The sequence below is a fragment of the Phallusia mammillata genome, chromosome 2, assembly GCF_965637545.1.
Source record: "Phallusia mammillata chromosome 2, kaPhaMamm4.hap1.1, whole genome shotgun sequence".
Taxonomy (NCBI): domain Eukaryota; kingdom Metazoa; phylum Chordata; class Ascidiacea; order Phlebobranchia; family Ascidiidae; genus Phallusia; species Phallusia mammillata.
The window spans coordinates 18,331,793-18,352,044 of record NC_137253.1 but is presented as its reverse complement, the minus strand read 5'-3'; the positions used below and the strand labels follow the sequence as shown (position 1 = coordinate 18,352,044).

The following is a 20,252-nucleotide window of genomic DNA, read 5'->3' as shown; positions in this document are numbered from 1 at the left end:
TGAAGAAAATTGTCAATAAGCGTTACGCATCACTGCGTGCTGTTTCCAAAATTTGTTTTTACATTTTAAAAAAAAAAGGAAACGTAGACGTGGTCCAGGTACGTAGGCCTACTAATCGACATTGTGAGGTATGGGAGAAAACATCCCATACACAAACGTATAGATAGGGTGTACTACAACGTGTTTATAATAATGCCCATACAATGCATATACAGCATTAGTGTCCAATGTTCAGAACAAAATATAAATACATTCCGCGCCTAATATTTTTCTATAAATTGGCACAGATGTGTGTTAGAGCAAGTAGTTTCAACTCGTAAAGCCCAATTTGTGGTCTCTTTTCGTATTTGCCAACGAAATGACTTTTACCGATGTATGGTCGCAAATGTCGCTCACACATAAACGTATATACAGTATAGTGTCCAATGTTCAGAACAAAATAAAAATACATTCCGCGCCTAATATTTTTCTATAAATTGGCACAGATGTGTGTTAGAGCAAGTAGTTTCAACTCGTAAAGCCCAATTTATGGTCTCTTTTTGTATTTGCCAACGAAATGACTTTTACCGATATGTATGGTCGCAAATGTCGCTCACACATAAACGCATACAGTATAGTGTCCAATGTTCAGAACAAAATAAAAATACATTCCGCGCCTAATATTTTTCTATAAATTGGCACAGATGTGTGGTAGAGCAAGTAGTTTCAACTTGGAAAGCCCAATTTATGGTCGTCCAATCAAACAGCGGTTTACGAAGCATTTGTTGTGATGGCGATTGTTACGAATTTTGCACGAGGGGGCATGATGATTCATGATCCAACTTAGTCCTCACTTGCTACTGAATGCTTTGGTAAGTGGAGGTATTTTAAGTTTCTTATGTACATATTTTTTAAATTATCTATGTTAGTGTTTTAATCTGAAAGTTTTTTTTTTGTTTGGTTTTAAATTTTGTGTTATGAATTAAGCGTTACTGGTATTACATTTGAACCACGCCAGTTGTGTTTCATATGACGCACTTTCATCTAGGTTACCGTATTTGTTGATAAACAATCCCCGACAAATTTCCTTCAGTTGTGTCAACCTTTTTTTAAACCAAACACTTCTATTACGGAATAAATTTGGAATATTGGACGGCGACATGAGAAAACCTTAGATACGATACTCTAATCCAGGGGTGTCCAACACGTGGCACGCGTGCCAAAAGTGGCACGCAGAGCATTTAAAAATGGCACGCAAGTTTTTGCACATTCAGATGGTAAACATTAGGATTTGTCAGGCAATTAATATTTTTCAATTGCTTCTTTTTGGCCTTTATTCTAACTTCAGTATCAAGGTTACACAAATCCACTAATTAAATTAGTCGTTTTTAGACTCGATCCGTCTACTTTTAGGCGCATGAAACTGTCGAATTCCGAATAATCCAGACCTTTACGCTGTCGTATTATATTCCATGTTATGGATTCTGCGCTTTAAGCGACATGTTATGCTATAAAAGGTTTCTGGAGTATCATAAACAAGTTTACTCGCGTTCGACAACATATTTTTTCTACCGTTAAAACGTTTAAGACATGGTTTGGAAAAAGTACCAAACGTTGGCACGCGAGTATATTTTAAAACCTAGATTGGCACGGCGGTGCTTTCAAGTTGAACACCCCTGCTCTAATCCTTGTCAATTACCTTTCTACTTAGGCTTCTGTTTAGTTGACTACATTAGACTGAACTCACTACTCTCACTATCCTTCAAACAATCAGCACATATATCAGGGATCGCCAACCTTTACCACTGTATTAGGACCAATTTCACATAGTAAAACCAGTTAAAAAACACTGGGAGCTACAAGGATGTTTTAAATTTGAAATAAAATGCCACTGTAAAAATGTTTTTATGTCTCACGACATTCGACTTTTTGTTGTTATTTGCTTGACTTAGCAAACCATTTTCGTCAGCAGTGAAAGCAAATGAAACTTTTCACGTAGCATTGAACGCTGTGTTTTCTTTAGACGAGGGTTTTTATTTCTGTATTGAACACGTATTGTTAGACAACCAGTAACAAACAGGTATTGTTACGCGCGCACACACTACAAAACAAAACAGTAACCTTGTGTGTTAACATGCGCGCCGCCAGTTTACATCGTTACGTTTCATGGTTGCTCTACCACACATATGTGCCAATTTGTAGAAAAATATTAAGCGCGGAATGTATTTTTATTTTGTTCTGAACATTGGACACTATACTGTATATACGTTTATGTGTGAGCGACATTTGCGACCATACATCGGTAAAAGTCATTTCGTTGGCAAATACGAAAAGAGACCATAAATTGGGCTTTGCAAGTTGAAACTACTTGCTCTAACACACATCTGTGCCAATTTATAGAAAAACATTAGGCGCGGAATGTATTTTTATTTTGTTCTGGACATTGGACACTATACTGTATGTGTGAGCGACATTTGCGACCATACATCGGTAAAAGTCATTTCGTTGGCAAATACGAAAAGAGACCATAAATTGGGCTTTACGAGTTGAAACTACTTGCTCTAACACACATCTGTGCCAATTTATAGAAAAATATTAGGCGCGGAATGTATTTTTATTTTGTTCTGAACATTGGACACTATACTGTATATACGTTTATGTGTGAGCGACATTTGCGACCATACATCGGTAAAAGTCATTTCGTTGGCAAATACGAAAAGAGACCATAAATTGGGCTTTGCAAGTTGAAACTACTTGCTCTAACACACATCTGTGCCAATTTATAGAAAAACATTAGGCGCGGAATGTATTTTTATTTTGGGGCATCACTATAAACACGTTGTAGTATACCCTATCTATACGTTTGTATATGGGATGTTTTCTCCCATATCTCACAATGTCGATTAGTAGGCCTACGTACCTGGACCACGTCTACGTTTCCTTTTTTTTTTTTTAAATTGAAAAAATATTTTGGAAACAACACGCAGTGATGCGTAACGCTTATGACAATTTTCTTACTTATCATTTCGGCGAAATGAAAATGGAATTGTGGCAGGCTCCCTAACGTGAGGGCTGTGAAAACTGCGATTCGGCAGACTTGGTTGGTCGGCCTTGGAGTAACGTGCTGATTTGCTTGTGATTACTTTTGGTACTTATTTGTCTGTTTTTTTATAGTGCTTTTAAGTGTAGCTTTAGCCCATTGTGTTTTCTAAAACCGTGCGTATTTTAGTCCGCTTTTATAACAAGAACAAAGGCCGGATTGTTTATTCGTTACTGTGTTGCAGAAGTGTTAAGAGTAGCGCGCGGTCTATTCATGAGAAAAATTACTTTGAGCGTTTTTCTTATGAGATTGAAATAATAAATATTTTTACCAAAAAATTTTGTACAGAATAACTACCACCTAAAACAGTCATGCAGCAGTCTTAGAAATTTGATTTCCTTATCTCACCTTATGTGAGCAGATTTTTCTCAGTTATTTAATCTTTTCTTGTTTACACTAGTTTTGGTTTGATTTATTTGCAATCCCATGAATGGATCCACAAATAGTATAAAAGCCCCTTCCACGAAGGGGACACATATTGTTTTTGTCCGTATTTTTTTTTCTGTTTAACGCTGGTTTGTGAGATGCGTTTGGTCAAGAAAGAGTGCTTTAAATTTATTCAAATTTTCAGAGATGTTACTTAATAATCCAAATTTGATCCTCCTGAAGTTTCACCCCAATTGACCCAGCGGTTCGCATATTTCCAAAATGTTTCCGAATTCGAACAACAGGTTTTTTTTATTTGACAAAAATGTCGTTCAACTGGTGTTAATGTTAAACAAAAACACTAGTTGTTTCCATCCATAACTTGTATTTTCGCTGACGTTTCGTCCACCAGAACGGTAAGACTTCTTCAGAGCAATGAATGACGAATGCAAGCAACTAGCCAATCACAACAGCGGAAACCTGCGGGTTGTCGTTACGTCACGTCTAGGTTGCTAAGTGGTGACTGGTGACTTTAACTTCACTAATGTCGACGGTTCGAAGTTTTTTCAGTTTTGATTTAAAAAAGTTTTTGATTTAAAAATACGTTTTGCGGGCCAGAACAAGATAAAGACTGATGCAGTTGGGTTGTTTGAACTGAAGGTAATGCTCATTAGGTTATGAATAGCAGTAAATTATAATTTTATTTGAATGCAAAATGACTTCTGTGCAATATATGCTTTATGAATGGTAAATTATACACTTATAATTTTTATTAAGTCTGAAATAGCTTTTGTGCAAAATATTTTCCCTCTTAAATGGTATGTGTTTGTTTAGGATAACACACATCCCTTTCAATCAATCAATGTCTTTTTATGGGACACATATTGTTTTTGTCCGTATTTTTTTTTTCTTTCTGTCTAACGCTGGTTTGTGAGACGCGTTTGGTCAAGAAAGAATGCTTTAAATTTATTTAAATTTACAGAGATGTTATTTAATAATCCAAATTTGATCCTCCTGAAGTTTGACCCCGATTGACCCAGCGGTTGACCCACAGGCCCCCAAAACGTAAATTTTTTAAAACGGCTGTACTGACTAAAGTACAGCATCTTGGAGTTTCATGCTTTGTTGTTTGGTGCAATGTATGGTTTTTTTAAAGAATTTTGTATCTTTTTTTCGGATTCACCCAATTTTCACACTTTAAAACCCTGAAATAATCGGTTTTAGTTTTTAGGCCAGAAAAACAAGCCCTATGATACAGAAATATTTTAAAATTTTAACAATTGTTTAAGCAGGGTATTCGTTTAGTATTTAAAATTTTGCCAGTTACCTTTACAACCCGCAATATGTGTACGCTATCAGTCAGATATAAGTCCCAAGGGAGGAATTCACTGGTTTACGATTAAGGCGGCAGAGCGGGAGTGCTCAGCTTGACGTCCGGACAGACGTTTTACGAGACAGTCGTTTGGGTGATTAGAAATCAGCTGTTTTTTGTGTGTGTGCAGCAATGCTGTGTCATTTTATTCAGTTATCACGCGCATTTTCAGTTTTGGCGAAGGTTTTACACCTAAGACGTAATTTAAACTCGATAAACGTACTTCGGTTTCGTTTATGTCAGGCAAAACGTTGTTAATCAACATAAATATGAAAAAATAAACTTATCTTTTTCGAACGCCGCGATAAGGTCTTTAAATTCTCTTTGTCAGCTTGGCCGTCGCATGACCACGGGTCACTAAAGGTCAACTTGTAGGCATTACAACACAGTTAAGAATTTTTCGTCATAACGTATCTTCTTTATTTTTGACAAATCAATTCAATAATCAGTACTTAAAACATGTATAAATTAGGCTTAACGGTATTGTTGAACACTGAGGACTGCATGCTGTTAAAAACAGTGTAAAAAGGTCATTAAACAAAGTTTGCGAAACAAAGTTAAGTGAAAAACAAGTTGTTATGTATACCTTTGTAGCAAACGACTTTTTATATAGTGTCTAATATAACAGTTAAGGCTTTCTAGGAAAATTTATGTTTTAAAACTGAACTTGAACGGCAATATCAAGTCAAAGCAAGAGATTAAATTGAAAGTATTTTTCCCGTTCTTTTTCACCGATTTTTTGTAATTATATGGCAATAATGATGCAAAAAGAATACGGACAAAAACTTTTAAAGTTAAGTTAATGCTTTTATCTACAAAATCTCAAAATAACCGCAACATAGGTTTACCGTAAATCCGCATCAACGCGCGTGTGGGGACCCATTCGTTTTTGCTTGCAAAAACAATCATATATATAGATAAAATTGCGTACAGTAGAGTAAGTTGGTAAATGTCGTATAGAATATATAAAATGGAAGTATATCAGAAAGCCACTTTCTAGTTTCAGAACAATTCACATCGATAACAAAAAGACAGATTTTCGATTATTTTTGTACGGTATTACTTGGCTTCAGGCGTATAAAACATAGAAACTTGTTGTCAAATAATACCATTGCATTGCTTAAACACAGAGCTTTTACACTTTTTATCAGTGTGGGATATAATTTTAGTACAGTAAGATTCAGACAAACCTATACTATTCAGATACATTGCTTTTATCTTAAACTTTAAACACACAAACAGTGGTCGGCAACCGCCGGTCCGCGACCTGGTACGGGGCCGCGAGGAGTTCGTTACCGGGCCTTTTACTCTTCCAGATTTGATGCGTTAAAACATTTTGCCTATGTATCCCGAGGATGATGAACTAATTTATGCGTTTTTATTGCTAAATAAGCTTATTTGTTTTTATTTTGTAGGCCGGTCCGCGATAAAATTTTAGTTTAAAAAACGGTCTGCATTAATAAAGGCCGACCCCTGTGTATAAAAGTAAAGATTTTTTTCAAGACTTGTTTGGCAAATATGAGAAAGTGATCAGTGCTTTATTTGTGACGCAAAATTAGATATTATATATTATTATATCATAAGATTTTTTTTTAATGTGCGCGGCATCAAACGCATCGGTGGCCACACGACTACATATCTTCGGTAAACTGCCGAGTGGTTTGTTTGTCTCATCCACTTTAACTGCCTAATACTATCGGCAGTTTGGAAGCTACATTATTAATTCTAACGTCAGGTAAATACGTTACTTGTTTTTCACTGCATTTTCCAAAAGGTGCACATTCCCAATCCTTTTTGCAACGTTTCCGAAGTCGACGCACTGTAAAAAGCAACAAACACTTGCATATGCGGAGATTTAAAAGCAATTTACAATGTGCCAGTCAAAAACAATGTCATTTGATGAGAGTGACATAATTTTTCATCAAACATTAACAGTTTTGAAACAAATTACAACTCAAAACTGCCAAAATGGTTGAAGAAAAATTACATCGAGGGGTGACTAAACACAGTAACATTTTTACCTCTTGTTGCACAGCAAGATCGTCGGTTGTCCTCAACCAGCAGCAGAAACGCCACAAGATACAGACAGAAAAAACAGCCCATAGAATGACTGCATCTTTGATGAAAAATCAGCGTCATTGCGCAACAAAAAACAAAATACTAGTTGCATGAACAGACTAAACATGATCTGATCGAAAGGTCCCTCCAATTAGCTTATATACCTTGATTTGTTTAATCAGTAAATATTATAGTTTGGCGACAAAGTTCGCATATGTGCGTGTAAACTCGCACATTGGTGTAAATCGAGGCATGGTCTTATTTAAACAAAAAATTGGTGTTATGCAGCGAACTATATTATTTAACAAAGCAGAGACTGGGCTGCGCGCGTTTTGTGCAAACGGAAATGTGTGTTCAATTATAGAAATGTTTTTAGAGAACTTTACAGGTATTTACAGTTACGGCTGGTATCATGGTTAGGCTTAAGTATTATTAACCGTACCCAAACTCGTTGTTCCGTAATTATGATATCTCTTTACCCTCCAAGTGCAGTGCTTTTTAAATTGTGAAAGGCACTCTTAAACTAGCCACCCTAATTATTCCATGACATCGATATCGGCGACTACCATGTATGGGTTGGCAAAGGCCATTTCATATGAAGCTGCTGTCAAAAGTTATACTCCTGGTTTTTAAGGGCCTGGAGCTAGTTCTGCAAAAGAATTAACTTAATTAATGATTCGACTCCTTGGTGGTAATTTTTATAATGGTCCTAGGCATTTTTATCGAGATATCGCGGTCTCAAATATATACATTGTTGAAGCTAAGTGTATATAATATAAATCCCGAAAAACAAAAGTTTGTGTTAACAATTCAAAGATAGATGTATTCTTACAAAGTTTTATCTAGTTTTGCATTAACACCCCGCTCACATTGGTAAAATCGTGAGCAAACAATCGCTTTATTCTTTATCTATAGTAATTAAACAATAAAGCATTTCCGAAACTAGAAGATTAATGTACATTCCGTGCAAAGTATTGCCAATTTAGTATTTTAATTCCAAAAAGATGGTTTACTAGAACTATAATCAAACTGCGGTCCCGTCGCTTGTCGGACCCCAGTTTGGAGCCGGTATCACGCCAGCCGCATATTTAGTTAATTTTCGGTAAGTGGCGCAGAGAGCTTAATTATTAATTTTGCAGCTAAAGTGGGGTAGAGTTGGGTAGTAAGTTCTTACAAATTTTACATTAGAATGTAAGCTAATAGCCCTTACCGTCAGCATATTTGGATAGATTTCCATTTTTTCACGGGGTTTGAACCCAGGACACTCCCGGGGACGAAACCCGATCAAGTTTTTTTATGTCTGTGTATGGGTCAGGCGCGCCAGACCATTCGGCCAAGTTCCTGCCCGCATATCTGGATATATACCGTTTTTAAATGCGTTTAGTGCGCTTTGCGCCACCTATCGAAAATTAGCTAAATGTGCGGCTGATGTGAGTTATGCTGTTAGTAGACTTTCCGGAACCGCTAGTATCATCTAATCATCGATTCATTTAATCATATTTTGCCACAATAAATCGACATTAGCAATTGCTTAATGACAATGCAACACATTCAAAAGTAATGGTTGTTACAAGACGACACTGTAGTGGTGCGCTTCCATAACATCACAAAACTCAAGCAAAAAGGGAAAAGCAGCGAACAGGTGCGTTGAGCGAAACCTATCATTAAATAAAAGGATTTTTAAACAGGTTTTGTCTGTAATGTGATGTCTGGTGTATTAATATTTTGTGCATTTTTATACATTTTTTAAATGTATTTTGTATTTGGAATCAATTTTCGGCATCACAAAATACAGCCTCAACTATGAAAAGGGTTAAAATTATCTACTCTTCATGTGTCTAAACATTGGAAATACTTTACTCTTTACGTTTTTTTCAAATTATAATTCTTCCCCAAAACTGCATCCGGTACCACATTTTTAGTCACTTGAGCAATTTCCTTTTTTTTAGTTTGCGCCTTTCAGCCCGAATGGGACAAATAAACCAAGTTTTAACCGTCACCATAAATATTTTATTTTGACGACTCACAAATAATGAAGGCAATGTTGATCGAAAAGGTATTTTTGGTTGGTTTTGCAAATTAGATTTGGAAAAACTGTAAACACAGAATTCACAAAATACAGTTGCCTTGGATAGCAAGAAACGCTTAATATGTGCAACGAAGTAAAATATTTTTTAATTTGCAGGCTATTTTTTAGATCACATGAGTGGCCGGCAACCGCCGGTCCACGAGGAGTTCGTTACCGGGCCGTATACTTTTTCAAGTTTCAAAAAAACAAAAAAACACTTAAAAACATTTAGCCCATGTATCCCAGGAAAGATCAACTAATTTAAGCGTTTTCGTTGCTAATTATTTGTGTTTTTTTTGAAGGCCGGTCCACAATAAAATTTCAGTTTCAAAAACGGTCTGCAGTAAAAAGAGATTGCCGACCCCTGGGTTATAGTAAGTAAACAAATATTTAAATTTGTTGGTTTAGGAATTAATTAAGTTTCTAAACAATTAATCTTTAATTACTTTATACCTGATTGTTTTAATTTACGAAAAGCTAAATAAAGGTTTAACAGTTTTTTTTCAAAACAGCACTGCTGACGATTTAAGTTTCGAGCCGTTGTAGATTTTGTAAATAAACAACCACTTAGTAACTATTGCTATAATTACATGACAAAAATATGACAACACAGTTTCTTTATTTCGAGGCTCTGAGTTAAAATCGTACCGTTGAAATTATACAATTTTGAAACAAATTCTTTGCCTCATGACATACAGAAAATATCAATAATCAACAGAAAATATACCTTGTCCAAAAAGCTTAATGTTTGAGCAAAAGTGTCCGTCGTACTACGTAGGTATTCAATCAAGCACTCATACGACGTGGGGACTCCAGGGATGTCCCACGCGTTTTGAGAAGGTCACACTTTTTTAGACAAATTAGTTAGTGTAAAACACCCACATAAAAGTAACCTTGATGGTCCGAGAATTGTTGCAATAGCCCCTTTTATGACTATAAGAATGCGTTAATCTGCGTTACAAATAAGATTATACTGTTCTCATAAGTTGGATTTGTATTTTTAAGCGGTAGAGGTTAAGAAAGCTCGTTTCGTTTTGCTTTGGACCTCACCCATGTATTTATGGATATAAATGCATGTCACTGAATGACCAGAATGTGGGTCGAAATAACCAGGGTTGTAGTTTTATCAAAGATCAAAAATTCATCAAAATCAAAAATTCACCAAAATCAAAAATTCATTAAAATTGGTATTCAATGCTCATTATCCAATCAGCGTAGTTCGGGACAGAAATTGTTTAAACCACCAGCACTGTTGGATTAACGCTGCACATTTTGTACAAAATAACTTCTAGCCAGAAACGATTATTCTATAAAAAAGGTAATAGCCAACTATTTTTTGCAGTCGACCTCAACCTAGCAATTATTTTGTTTAGGCAGACATTTCCATAAAGAACAAAAAGTTTTTTACGTAATAAATGCTATAACTAGATCAGCGGTTCTCAACCAGCATTTTGATTGGGCCACAGATCAATCAATAGGAAAGCCTTTTTTAAGAATTTTCTTCTATTCACTGTCACTACACTCAATTTTACAAGAATAATGGCTTGGGGAGGAATTAAGAAGGAATGTAAATTAATTTAAATTATTCTATTTATGGTATACTTTTAATTTCTGCAACCCCGTATGTTTATGATGTAATAAACTACTTTGTGATAGAGATGTACCGAATATTCGGTTTGCCGAATTTATTCGGTTTGCCGAATTTATTCGGCCGAATCGGTCATTTTTGCAAAGATTCGGTTTCGGCCGAAAAATTTGTTGCGATTCGGTTTCGGCCTTTTACGAACACAAATTTAAAGCATTAAACATGTCTTTTCTGCTCATTAAGGTACCACGGAATCTTTCAAAAGCCCAAACATAACGAAAATCGCATCAATTTTTATCTTTTTCAACACATTATCGTTTTTCCCACTGTAGTCAAAAAATTAGTAATTCATTGTCAGGTTGCCAATCATGCTTGAGGCAATTTTAAACCCCACAGAACTGAAATGAGGACGAAACACGACTATTCTGCACTAGTTGCCTGGTAGATAAACATTTTTTCATGTCTAACGCGTAGCGTACGACTTCGCGTGACGTCATAATTGATTCGGTTGATTCGGCCGAATTTATTCGGCAAAACCGCCGAATATTCGGTTTCGGCCGAATCGAAATTTAACCGATTCGGTACATCACTACTTTGTGATTACAATAAAGTCAGATAATAGCAGCATATTCATTGTCCAATTACTTGGTCATAACTGAAAGTGCTTGATTAAAGGGAAAGTGCTGTTTTATAAATTTTTTTGCATTAAGTTATTTTAAACTTATAATCTGTTTGAAATATGGTCTGCAGTTTTTTGGGGGGTTGAACCTATTTTGTTTTGTTTTTTCTCGAAACGAAAGAAAAAAGGTTGAGAACCACTGAACTAGATGCACCGAAGGTTCCGTTCGCAGAAATATTTTTGTCAATGTTTCGGTTTCGACCAAACCGGTTATAAATATTTGTGGTGGTTTAAATTCAATGCCTAAGTTTGTTTTTGTACGTATACTGTTCATAAACTTATATTTAATCAATGTCGTTATTAGAACATTGTTTCCCAACCTTTTTATGCTTGGTCAACACCAACAAGAATTTTGTTCGCAGAATATTCGATAAAGTAAAAACACAAAAAAATCGTGAAAATAAATTCATTTGCAACTTTTATAAATGTCCCTACTTTTCATAAAAATACATCCAAGTGGGGTTTATTCTTACACTGTAGCCTTTTAGCAGACTTAAATATTTCGTGGAAAACTTGTCAACTTTTCACGGGTCACGGCACATTGCTGGTGGTGCTATTTTGTTCAGCTCGCACAGTTCTATTGTAGAAGCTTCTTTGGGGTGTATTAAATTAATCCAATTGCATTACCAACATAAGGTTTAGTTAATTTAGTTTATAACATCTAACAGAAAATAGTTTTTGGGTTGCTGATTTACGCTCATTTTAAGCTGTGGACGCAAATGATTTAATACTTATAAATGCATTTGAGTTTTCACTGGCAAATAAACGGATCAGCAATTTGCTTTATCACAAGAAATGTTAGTTCATCTACAATCAATCAAATCACTTTACATTATTCGCAAATCAGTGTTTTGTAAAACATTTTCCGCACTCTGCAGGGATATAGATTATGCCAAACAGGAAACAAAAAAACAAGTAACGCTAACAGAACTTTCCAAGAAAGGTTGTCGTGTGCCTTTAAATCCCCTGTAAGATCAGTAATTTCTGACAGCCATATGGAAAAATCGCTCAAAAAAACTTTGTTGACTTAACTATATCTTGGTGTGTTTATTGTTATTATAACTGTAAACGAGGATAGTACACGTTTCTAAGATTAGAATTTCGGTGTGACGATTTTAATTAGAAATTATAAGACAGCTATTTCTAAGATTCCAAATTAGCAGTAACACTCAAGTGGCCCGCGCAATCATTCGTAAACCGCATGTGGCCCTTTGGCCAAAAAGGTTGGACACCCCTGTCCTAAAACGTTTCTATTTGGTTACCTAATGAATGCCTGTTTACAAGAAGAAAACATGGTTGATATTACCCTCATGCTTGTGAAGTCGACGATGAAGTTAGTACTGTTAATAATACTAACATCCCCGCCGTCAACATAAATTTAAGGGTTTCATTACATGGCAAATTCTTTGACAAACGTTTATCTGTGCCCTCTCTCTCTGTTGGTTACGATAAACTCACTTGCTAACTTACATACAAGAGCGCAGCAACACAGGAAGCAAATGTTCTCTCACAGTAACTAGCGCAGACTGGCACCAACTGATCAACTGCCACGTCAAACTACTCATTAAATTTTCTGACATGCTTTATCTCAGCGTACCTTCGATTATGGTTTTACGCACAGAACAAGAAATAATAATTATATCCGAACGGCCGAATGACAAAATGCCGACACTTCAATTAGGCCAAGTGTTCTTTTGCCTCAAGGCTTAGAGGAAGCTAAGCGAGGATGTGGATGTCTTCATATACCTATTACTTAATGTTTAAAGTTTGGGACAGTCCGCTAAAAAATATTTGTTTTGTTTTAAAATTTTACTTTGCTAGTTGTTTGTGCATTACGCAGCCATTATTACTGAAAAAAATGTCAATGAAATTATTGCAACTGCTTCAGAACAAAAGCTAAACATCATTGACCTCATGTTATTTCAGTACATAAGCTTATACCCGTACTATAAAGCGGAATTAAGATGCAAAGTATGTGAAAAAAACTTGACATATATTACTTCAATCACGTTGCAATTGGTGTAAAGCTACACAAAATACTCTTTCTTTATTGTTTAGTAAAATCTATTGCTCTATATCTATGATATTTCGCGTTGTTTGCTGTGCGACTTCACGGGACGCGGAGGCTAAGAGCTATCATTGCAATTTATAACGTTCGACCCATAAGTTAATCAGGAAACTTTCAAAAGAAGTCGCTTAGCCCAATTCAGACCCTGTTTAAAATTTTGGCGCTGTTAGAAACAAAGAATGTGACAATGGAACATGTCCACTAGAACAGTGGTTCCCAACCTATGGGTCGCGACCCAAAGTTGGGTCGCCTGAACATTCTGTTGGGTCGCTTGTTTTAGTGACAATTACAGCATCTACTTTTTGACGCCTCGTAGCATTACTTTTATATTACCCAGGGCTTCAAATTGTTGCCCAATAATAACTTCATCACAACTTGTCGTGATAATGGTTAAAACTGTTTGTGACGTCATAAAGTGATGTGTTAGCTCACAGTAGAGCGTTGTCTGGCTAATAATGCCTCGATTCAGCTCCAAGTTCGGAATAAATGGAAATGTTTGGTCGTAAAAAACAATAGCGTTTGTTCGTTATAAGCAGGGTTGCCATCGACTTGAAACCAAAAATAAGGACAACCGAAAAATTAAATTTTTATGCGAAATAAAACAAACGTTTTTGAACAAACGCCGTGACATATCATATGCAATATTTTGGCAGAAACGATCTGTTCCAGCCACTCCTTGTTCGTAAAAAATACTTCGTGCATCTCGCAACAGCTCAGATCTAGGTTTACTTTTACTTGTAGCAGGGATTTGACCAGTAATTGTTGAAAATAAGACAAAAGAAGGACTCAAGTCAAAAATAAGGACATTTCTTAGAAATAAGGACAATGAACTTTTCTAAGACATAGCCCTTGAAAATAAGGACAAATCTTAGAAATAAGGACGGTATGGCAACCCTGGTTATAAGGTTATTGATTTGCTAGCGTAGTAATTTTCAAAAAGCTTTCCTAACTTACAGACAAAAATGCAGCTAAAGTAGCATGTCCATGGGTCGCGAGAAACCACAAAACTAAATTTTGGTAAGTATTTGGGTCGCGTTAAAAAAAGGTTGGGAACCACTGCACTAGAAAGTACACGCCACTTTTTACACAGCGGTGGCTCGGTAAGTAGATGGTGAATCCGAAAAGTTTACTGTTGCTGTATAGTTGCAATATTTGCATTTATGGGACATACAGTGTTAAATTAAACGTGCGGAACATATGAATACTGAAACACCACCAAAAGTTCGGCGATGTAAAAGTATGGTCCCCCCTTCCCTCAATGCCTTATGCACGTAGCAAGTTTGCTTAAGGGTCCAGCCCATGTAAATATCAGAAAAAAAATATTATTTCTTTAACATAAGGTAAACTAGTACCCTGCATACCATCAAAATCTAATTACCGCGGTTGATGGGTTGATATAATTTTACAGAATCATTTTTTTCTATTTCATCGCTTAAGGCCCGTTTACACTATGCGTATCGCCCTCGCTCAAACCTACGTAAGTTTGTTTGTTTCATTTTTTCTGTCTGGTTTCGTGCTTGACTGATTTCGGCCGTTCAAGCCTCGTAGAAATGAGCGAGCGATCGCCTGCCGAGCGTTTTTCTGCGTATCAAGCTGCTTGAACCTGCGCAAACGGTTTGTGTTATCGCTGTGTGTGGGTTTCTGATTTGTAAAAGTTGGTTCATTTGCCAAAAATAAATGATGACATGCTATTTGCCTTCAATTTAAGTATTTATTACATGGTTATGATTGCATGTTGTGTTTTATTGTGTTTAAATATTGTAATTAATTGCATTTAAAATGTACATTTACCCTAGCACAGCGGACTACATGTTATAGAAACATGAAAGTGAGATAAAATGTCACCAATTTATACAACAACATCCAGAACAATCCTGTATGATTACCAAGATGCAAAATCATATTTACTAACAAAATATGATTTAATTTAGATTGATACAAAGCTTTTTCGATCTAAAATGGGTAACAATAAATTTAGGTGGTGATTTATGGTCATCGACATTTGCTGTGAGTTAAAAATACGTCTTCTATATTATTTAGTAAGCTTAGGTACGCACCGATAATCGCAGTGTAAACGGAAGGGGTCGCAAGGTAAGGTTAGGTTAGGCGCCGCTAAGCATAGTGTAAACGGGCCTTTAATCAGAAGCAAGCGCCGACTTCTGACAGAAACTATAAGAAACACAAAATTCCAATTATTATTTGCAAGTAGCGCCAAACGATAAAGGCAATGCTGTTAATAACATTTCCACATAAATTTTTTTAGAGGTAAAGGGACCTAGAACCTTATCGGTGGTTCTAGGATGGATGAATTGCCGAAAGAACCATTTCACCTGTCCTTTTGACGCTGCAAAAGGTTAGTCGTCACATGGCAAACAAACTCTGGTCGCTAAAGAAACGCTTGTCGCGCGAAGCCTCATCAAGGGCCAAGTTCGTCAAGAATATACAAAATTACATCGCAGAAGAGATCGCGAAATAGAAGGTTGCGAAGTTCGAAATTTACCATTTTTCGGATGCGCGATGTGACATCAAATATTGGAATAAAGACTCCAATCTATTGGCGGTGCCCGCAAAACGGGCCCCTAAGCAACTTTTACGGGCCCCAAAGTGACTGCGGAACCAGGTTTAAAAGCCGCTATTCATTGGCACACAGCAAACTCTGAGGTGTTTCTCGAAAGAGTCCAAAGTGTGTGGTAAAGTTCTAAATCGAGTTGGCGAAATACTACAGGTGCAGGAACTGACCAAGGGTAACATAACTTCAGGTGATCAAATCCATTTATAATTAAACCCCATTGTGGAAGCCAACCCCGAATCTGCAAATTAGAACCACGTATCTACAAGTTAACATCATTGAAATAATCAATTCAGTCAGGAAATGTTTTTTCGGACATATAGGGTTTTATAGTTTTTTACCTTGTACTTGTACTTATTTGCGCTTTTTGTAAAACAAAATCCGGAAAAAACAAATCCGATTTGGGATTAAGCGATCCGAAGTTATGGAATCCTAAAACGTGTTTTAAAAGTTTCGAAAATTTATTTGTCGTTTATACTCGTTTGTACAAACCACTGATCTCTATAAACGCTAGATTGCGCTACTCCATTGAACGGTTGGGTGATTTTTGAAGCAATTTGAAGCGTAATGGCGGCTGCTCAAGGAAGCCCCAAAAATGCATTGCGGGCAATGGGGATAGAGTGGAAAAATGTCGATAAATCTCGTTTTAAGCAATTGCATAGCGATTTTTGCATGTATGATCAGTATTCTATTGAGAGCAATGTATTCCAGTGTGTAATAACCAATAAATATTAAAAATGCTATGAAAAATAACGTCTTACTTACAATAAATCAGCTCTATATGCTTGAGGTTTCATCATTTATGTTCAAGCATAACAATGATATGCTTCCATCCGCATTTGCTGATTACTTCAAAATTAACACTCCAAGCATCACCACGCGTGCCAACTCTAAATACCTTACCATATTATGACACTTATACAAATCAGCAATCGATGCAATCAACACATTGGCCCAAAAATATGGAATAGTATTCCAGAAGAACTTAGGAATGCAAATTCTACAAGGCAATTTATTACAATTATTACTTCTTTTTTCTAGTTTTTAGTTTTTCTAGTTTTCTGAGATGCCTCCACTCCACAAAGTCTCACTTATCACCGCACACTTGATAAACCACAATATTTTTTTGGCCAATTGCGGAACGTAACCATGTATTTTCGTTGCTAAACTTTTCGACGTACCACAGGCTTACTTTGTTTTGTTATCTATTGTTTGTTTATTTATTTATCCCTTTAAACCAGGGGTCACCAACCTACGGCCCGCGGACCGGGTCCGGCCGTCGAGGTCATTTCATACGGCCCGCGACCACATTTTTTGGTTTGTCAAATCGTATTGATAACTTTGTAACATTCAAAAATTAATCTATTACTTGTTTTCCTTTCTCGATATGTTGAATTGACCTAGTTTCACAGGATTACAACGCCCAGGATTGATCCAAAGACGGTCTGTTAGTCGCTTTACCAGAATTAAATGGGATTGTAGAAAGACCATATCTTGGCGCCTCTATCAAAATATATCTTGGCGCCCCTATCAAAAAAGTTTGAAAGCATGTAAACACCGGCAAGCATGTAAACTATCCGGCCTGCGCGAATCATTATTAAACTTATCTGGCCCGCAGTGAAAAAAGTTTGGTGACCCCTGCTTTAAACTATTATCTTTAATGTCATTTAATGTGTCATTTAAACTCTATTTCAAACACATTCCCTAATGAACAATTTAATAATAGTCCTGAATTAGTATTTAAATTATTATCATCGTTGTGTGTGTTCTTCCTTCCGGCGCTTGAAACTATCCGACAGGGTTTCTTTCGGTGGTTTATTTTCCTGTTGAACCCCATCCTCTTTCCCTAATGCGGTTAGTTAGGTAATAGGGCCCCCTCGACTGGTCCCACCAACGTTCCCTCCCCAGTCGTGTTTACCAACACTACGCCAACCTCACTTTCTTATGAGCCCCAGTCACATAACGCTTTATAATACCATATACAGCGCGGCGCGTTTTGGTATCATCCACCAATTGTGTCCTTTACTGTTTAGCGCTTAATAACCTTTTTAACGTTGCGCAGTCCGGCTTGGTGATTGTTTTTATTTCTTAGTGCTATTGTGTTGCTATGTTTCTTTCACCAAGCGAAATAAACTTAACTCAACTCACTCAATATGCGTAGATTGACTGTGAGGTGTATTAGGTGTGGTGTATCGGGAAAAAGGAAAAGTTAGTGTTGAAAATGGCTGTATTGTAATCTGGTAGAGCTACTAACACCATAACTCACTTGACACCCAAAGTCGATTAGGGGGCGTAAAGAGCTGAATTTTTTATTTAGCGGCTATAAATGGGTTGGGTTGGGAAATAGGTTTTTAATTTTTTTACATTAGTAACTCATTTTTTGGGTTAGTTTTATTGAATTTTAAATGCTAATACCTTACCCCGACCCTAATAGCCCTAACCGTAAGCATTTTTGGAGATATAACCAAATCGACTTTGGGTGTCAAGTGAGTTATGGTGTTAGTAGCTCTACCTTGTAATCTAGTGATGCACCGAAGTTTCGGTTGGCCGAAACATTTCGACCGAATACGCTGTTTTCCGAACTTGTTTATTGCATGGAATTAATGCCCAAACTATCATTTTCACCAATACGAAACGTCATAAATCAATTGTTGTATCTATAAAATACGAGCCACGTTGTCTGCTAAATATTACAAGTTTAGTAAAGCTTCCGCATTGTGGAAGTGATTTTGATTTGGCCGAAATTATTCGGCCTCGTGGCCGAATATTCGGTTTCGGCCCGAACCTTTTTAGGTGGATTCGGTGCATCACTAGTCGCCACCATGGGTTTGTAAAGCACGGTGGAGGCTACCGAGAACATTTTGGTTTGTTTGTGGCGGTATCGCACGAAACATCGTAAAATCTAAAAAAAAACTTGGGAACAATTTGGCTTTTTAACAAGTGTGCTGGCGAAAAAACAACAAAACGTACCGAAACTGCAACCAGTTTTGTTTAGTGCCTTTATGACGTCAAACACACAATTGTTGGCAGTGAATGTTTGGCAAATATTGTGTAGGCCTACAAGGCAATTGCCGTGTGATAAATGGTTAATTTAGGTGATACAAGAGCGTTAACTTGACAAAACATTTTCTAAACGTTGCTAAACCAATAATAACGCTAAACGGTTAAAGCAAAGTGTTCAAAATGAATATTATTTTAAAAATTCATTTTTTAAAGAATTTGACGAACGTTGCATTCTATTAAAAGTATATTGGGCTTTGAGGTGGAGCTGAGGTTTGGTTGCACGCTTTAGTGGCATCATAAAAGTGACATCCTAATTTACGTCCGCCACCTTTCATTTTTGTGAAACTCAGCGCCTATGCCCAAAACAATTAATAATTGGAGAAACATAAACCCTATTGTGTCCAAAATATTCGGAAACAACTTTAATATACTTGCAAAATGATTTTGTAAAATTTAATAATAAGTTAATAACACCATGGCAAGATAATAAATGTCAAATACTGTCAAAAATATTTTAAGCAAAATAGTTGAAAACTTGAAATATTATTTTATGTTTTTTTTAAAAAAACGTTCAAACTAGTGATGTACCGAACCGGCGAAATTTTGATTCGGCTGGAACCGAATATTCGGCGGTTTTGCCGAATAAATTCCGCCGAATCAACCGCATCATTTATGACGTCACGCGAAGTCGTGTCCTACGCGTTTGACATCAAAACATAAGTTGTTTACCAGGCAATTAGTGCAGAATGGTTATGTTTCGTCCCTAATTTAGTTCTGTGGGGTTTAGCATTGCCTCAAGCATGATTGCCAACCCGACAATGAATTATTGATTTTTTGTCTGCAGTAGGAAAAGCGATAATGTGTTAAACATATAATGATTGACGCGATTTTAGTAGGTACCAAGCAGAAGAGACATGTTTAACGCTTTAAATGTGCGTTCGTAAAAGATTCGGTTTCGACCGAATCGCAAGAAATTATTCGGCCGAAACCGAATCTTTGCAAAAGTGGCCGATTCGGCCGAATAAATTTGGCAAACCGAATATTCGGTAGGCTACATCTCTAGTTCAAACCCCTTGCTCCTCAGAATTTCCTGTAGTTTAATGACAGTCAAAAACAGCAGTTTGGATCAGCACAATGTAATGCCACACAAAGTAGTCTATCACAGTGCTTGTCAACGTTTTTCAAAATGGTACACCCTTTTAACGTTTACGTAAATATTGTACACCCCAGTCAAAAAAGTAAAAAAACAACAACATTGTAATACCCCAAATCTGTGGTCCCAACAGGAATAAGAATAAGCACAATGTAAATCCATTATCATAAATATTTTTTTGTAGAAAACAACTAAGTGACCCAGGATACTCCCGGGGACCTATGACTGCAGTGTGCAATACTGTATCTCAGG

The 20,252-nt window shown here is 36.5% G+C and overlaps 1 long non-coding RNA gene across 1 annotated transcript; it reads right to left on the bottom strand.

Annotated features, from left to right (window-relative positions):
* Window positions 1–1,761: 1,761 nt before the first annotated feature.
* On the bottom strand, window positions 1,762–7,013 carry LOC145214567 (uncharacterized). Its single transcript, XR_013857068.1, has 2 exons — window positions 6,839–7,013; window positions 1,762–6,636 (listed from the first exon to the last, which is right to left on the bottom strand). It is a non-coding gene; the product is annotated as an uncharacterized LOC145214567 (long non-coding RNA).
* Window positions 7,014–20,252: the final 13,239 nt, after the last annotated feature.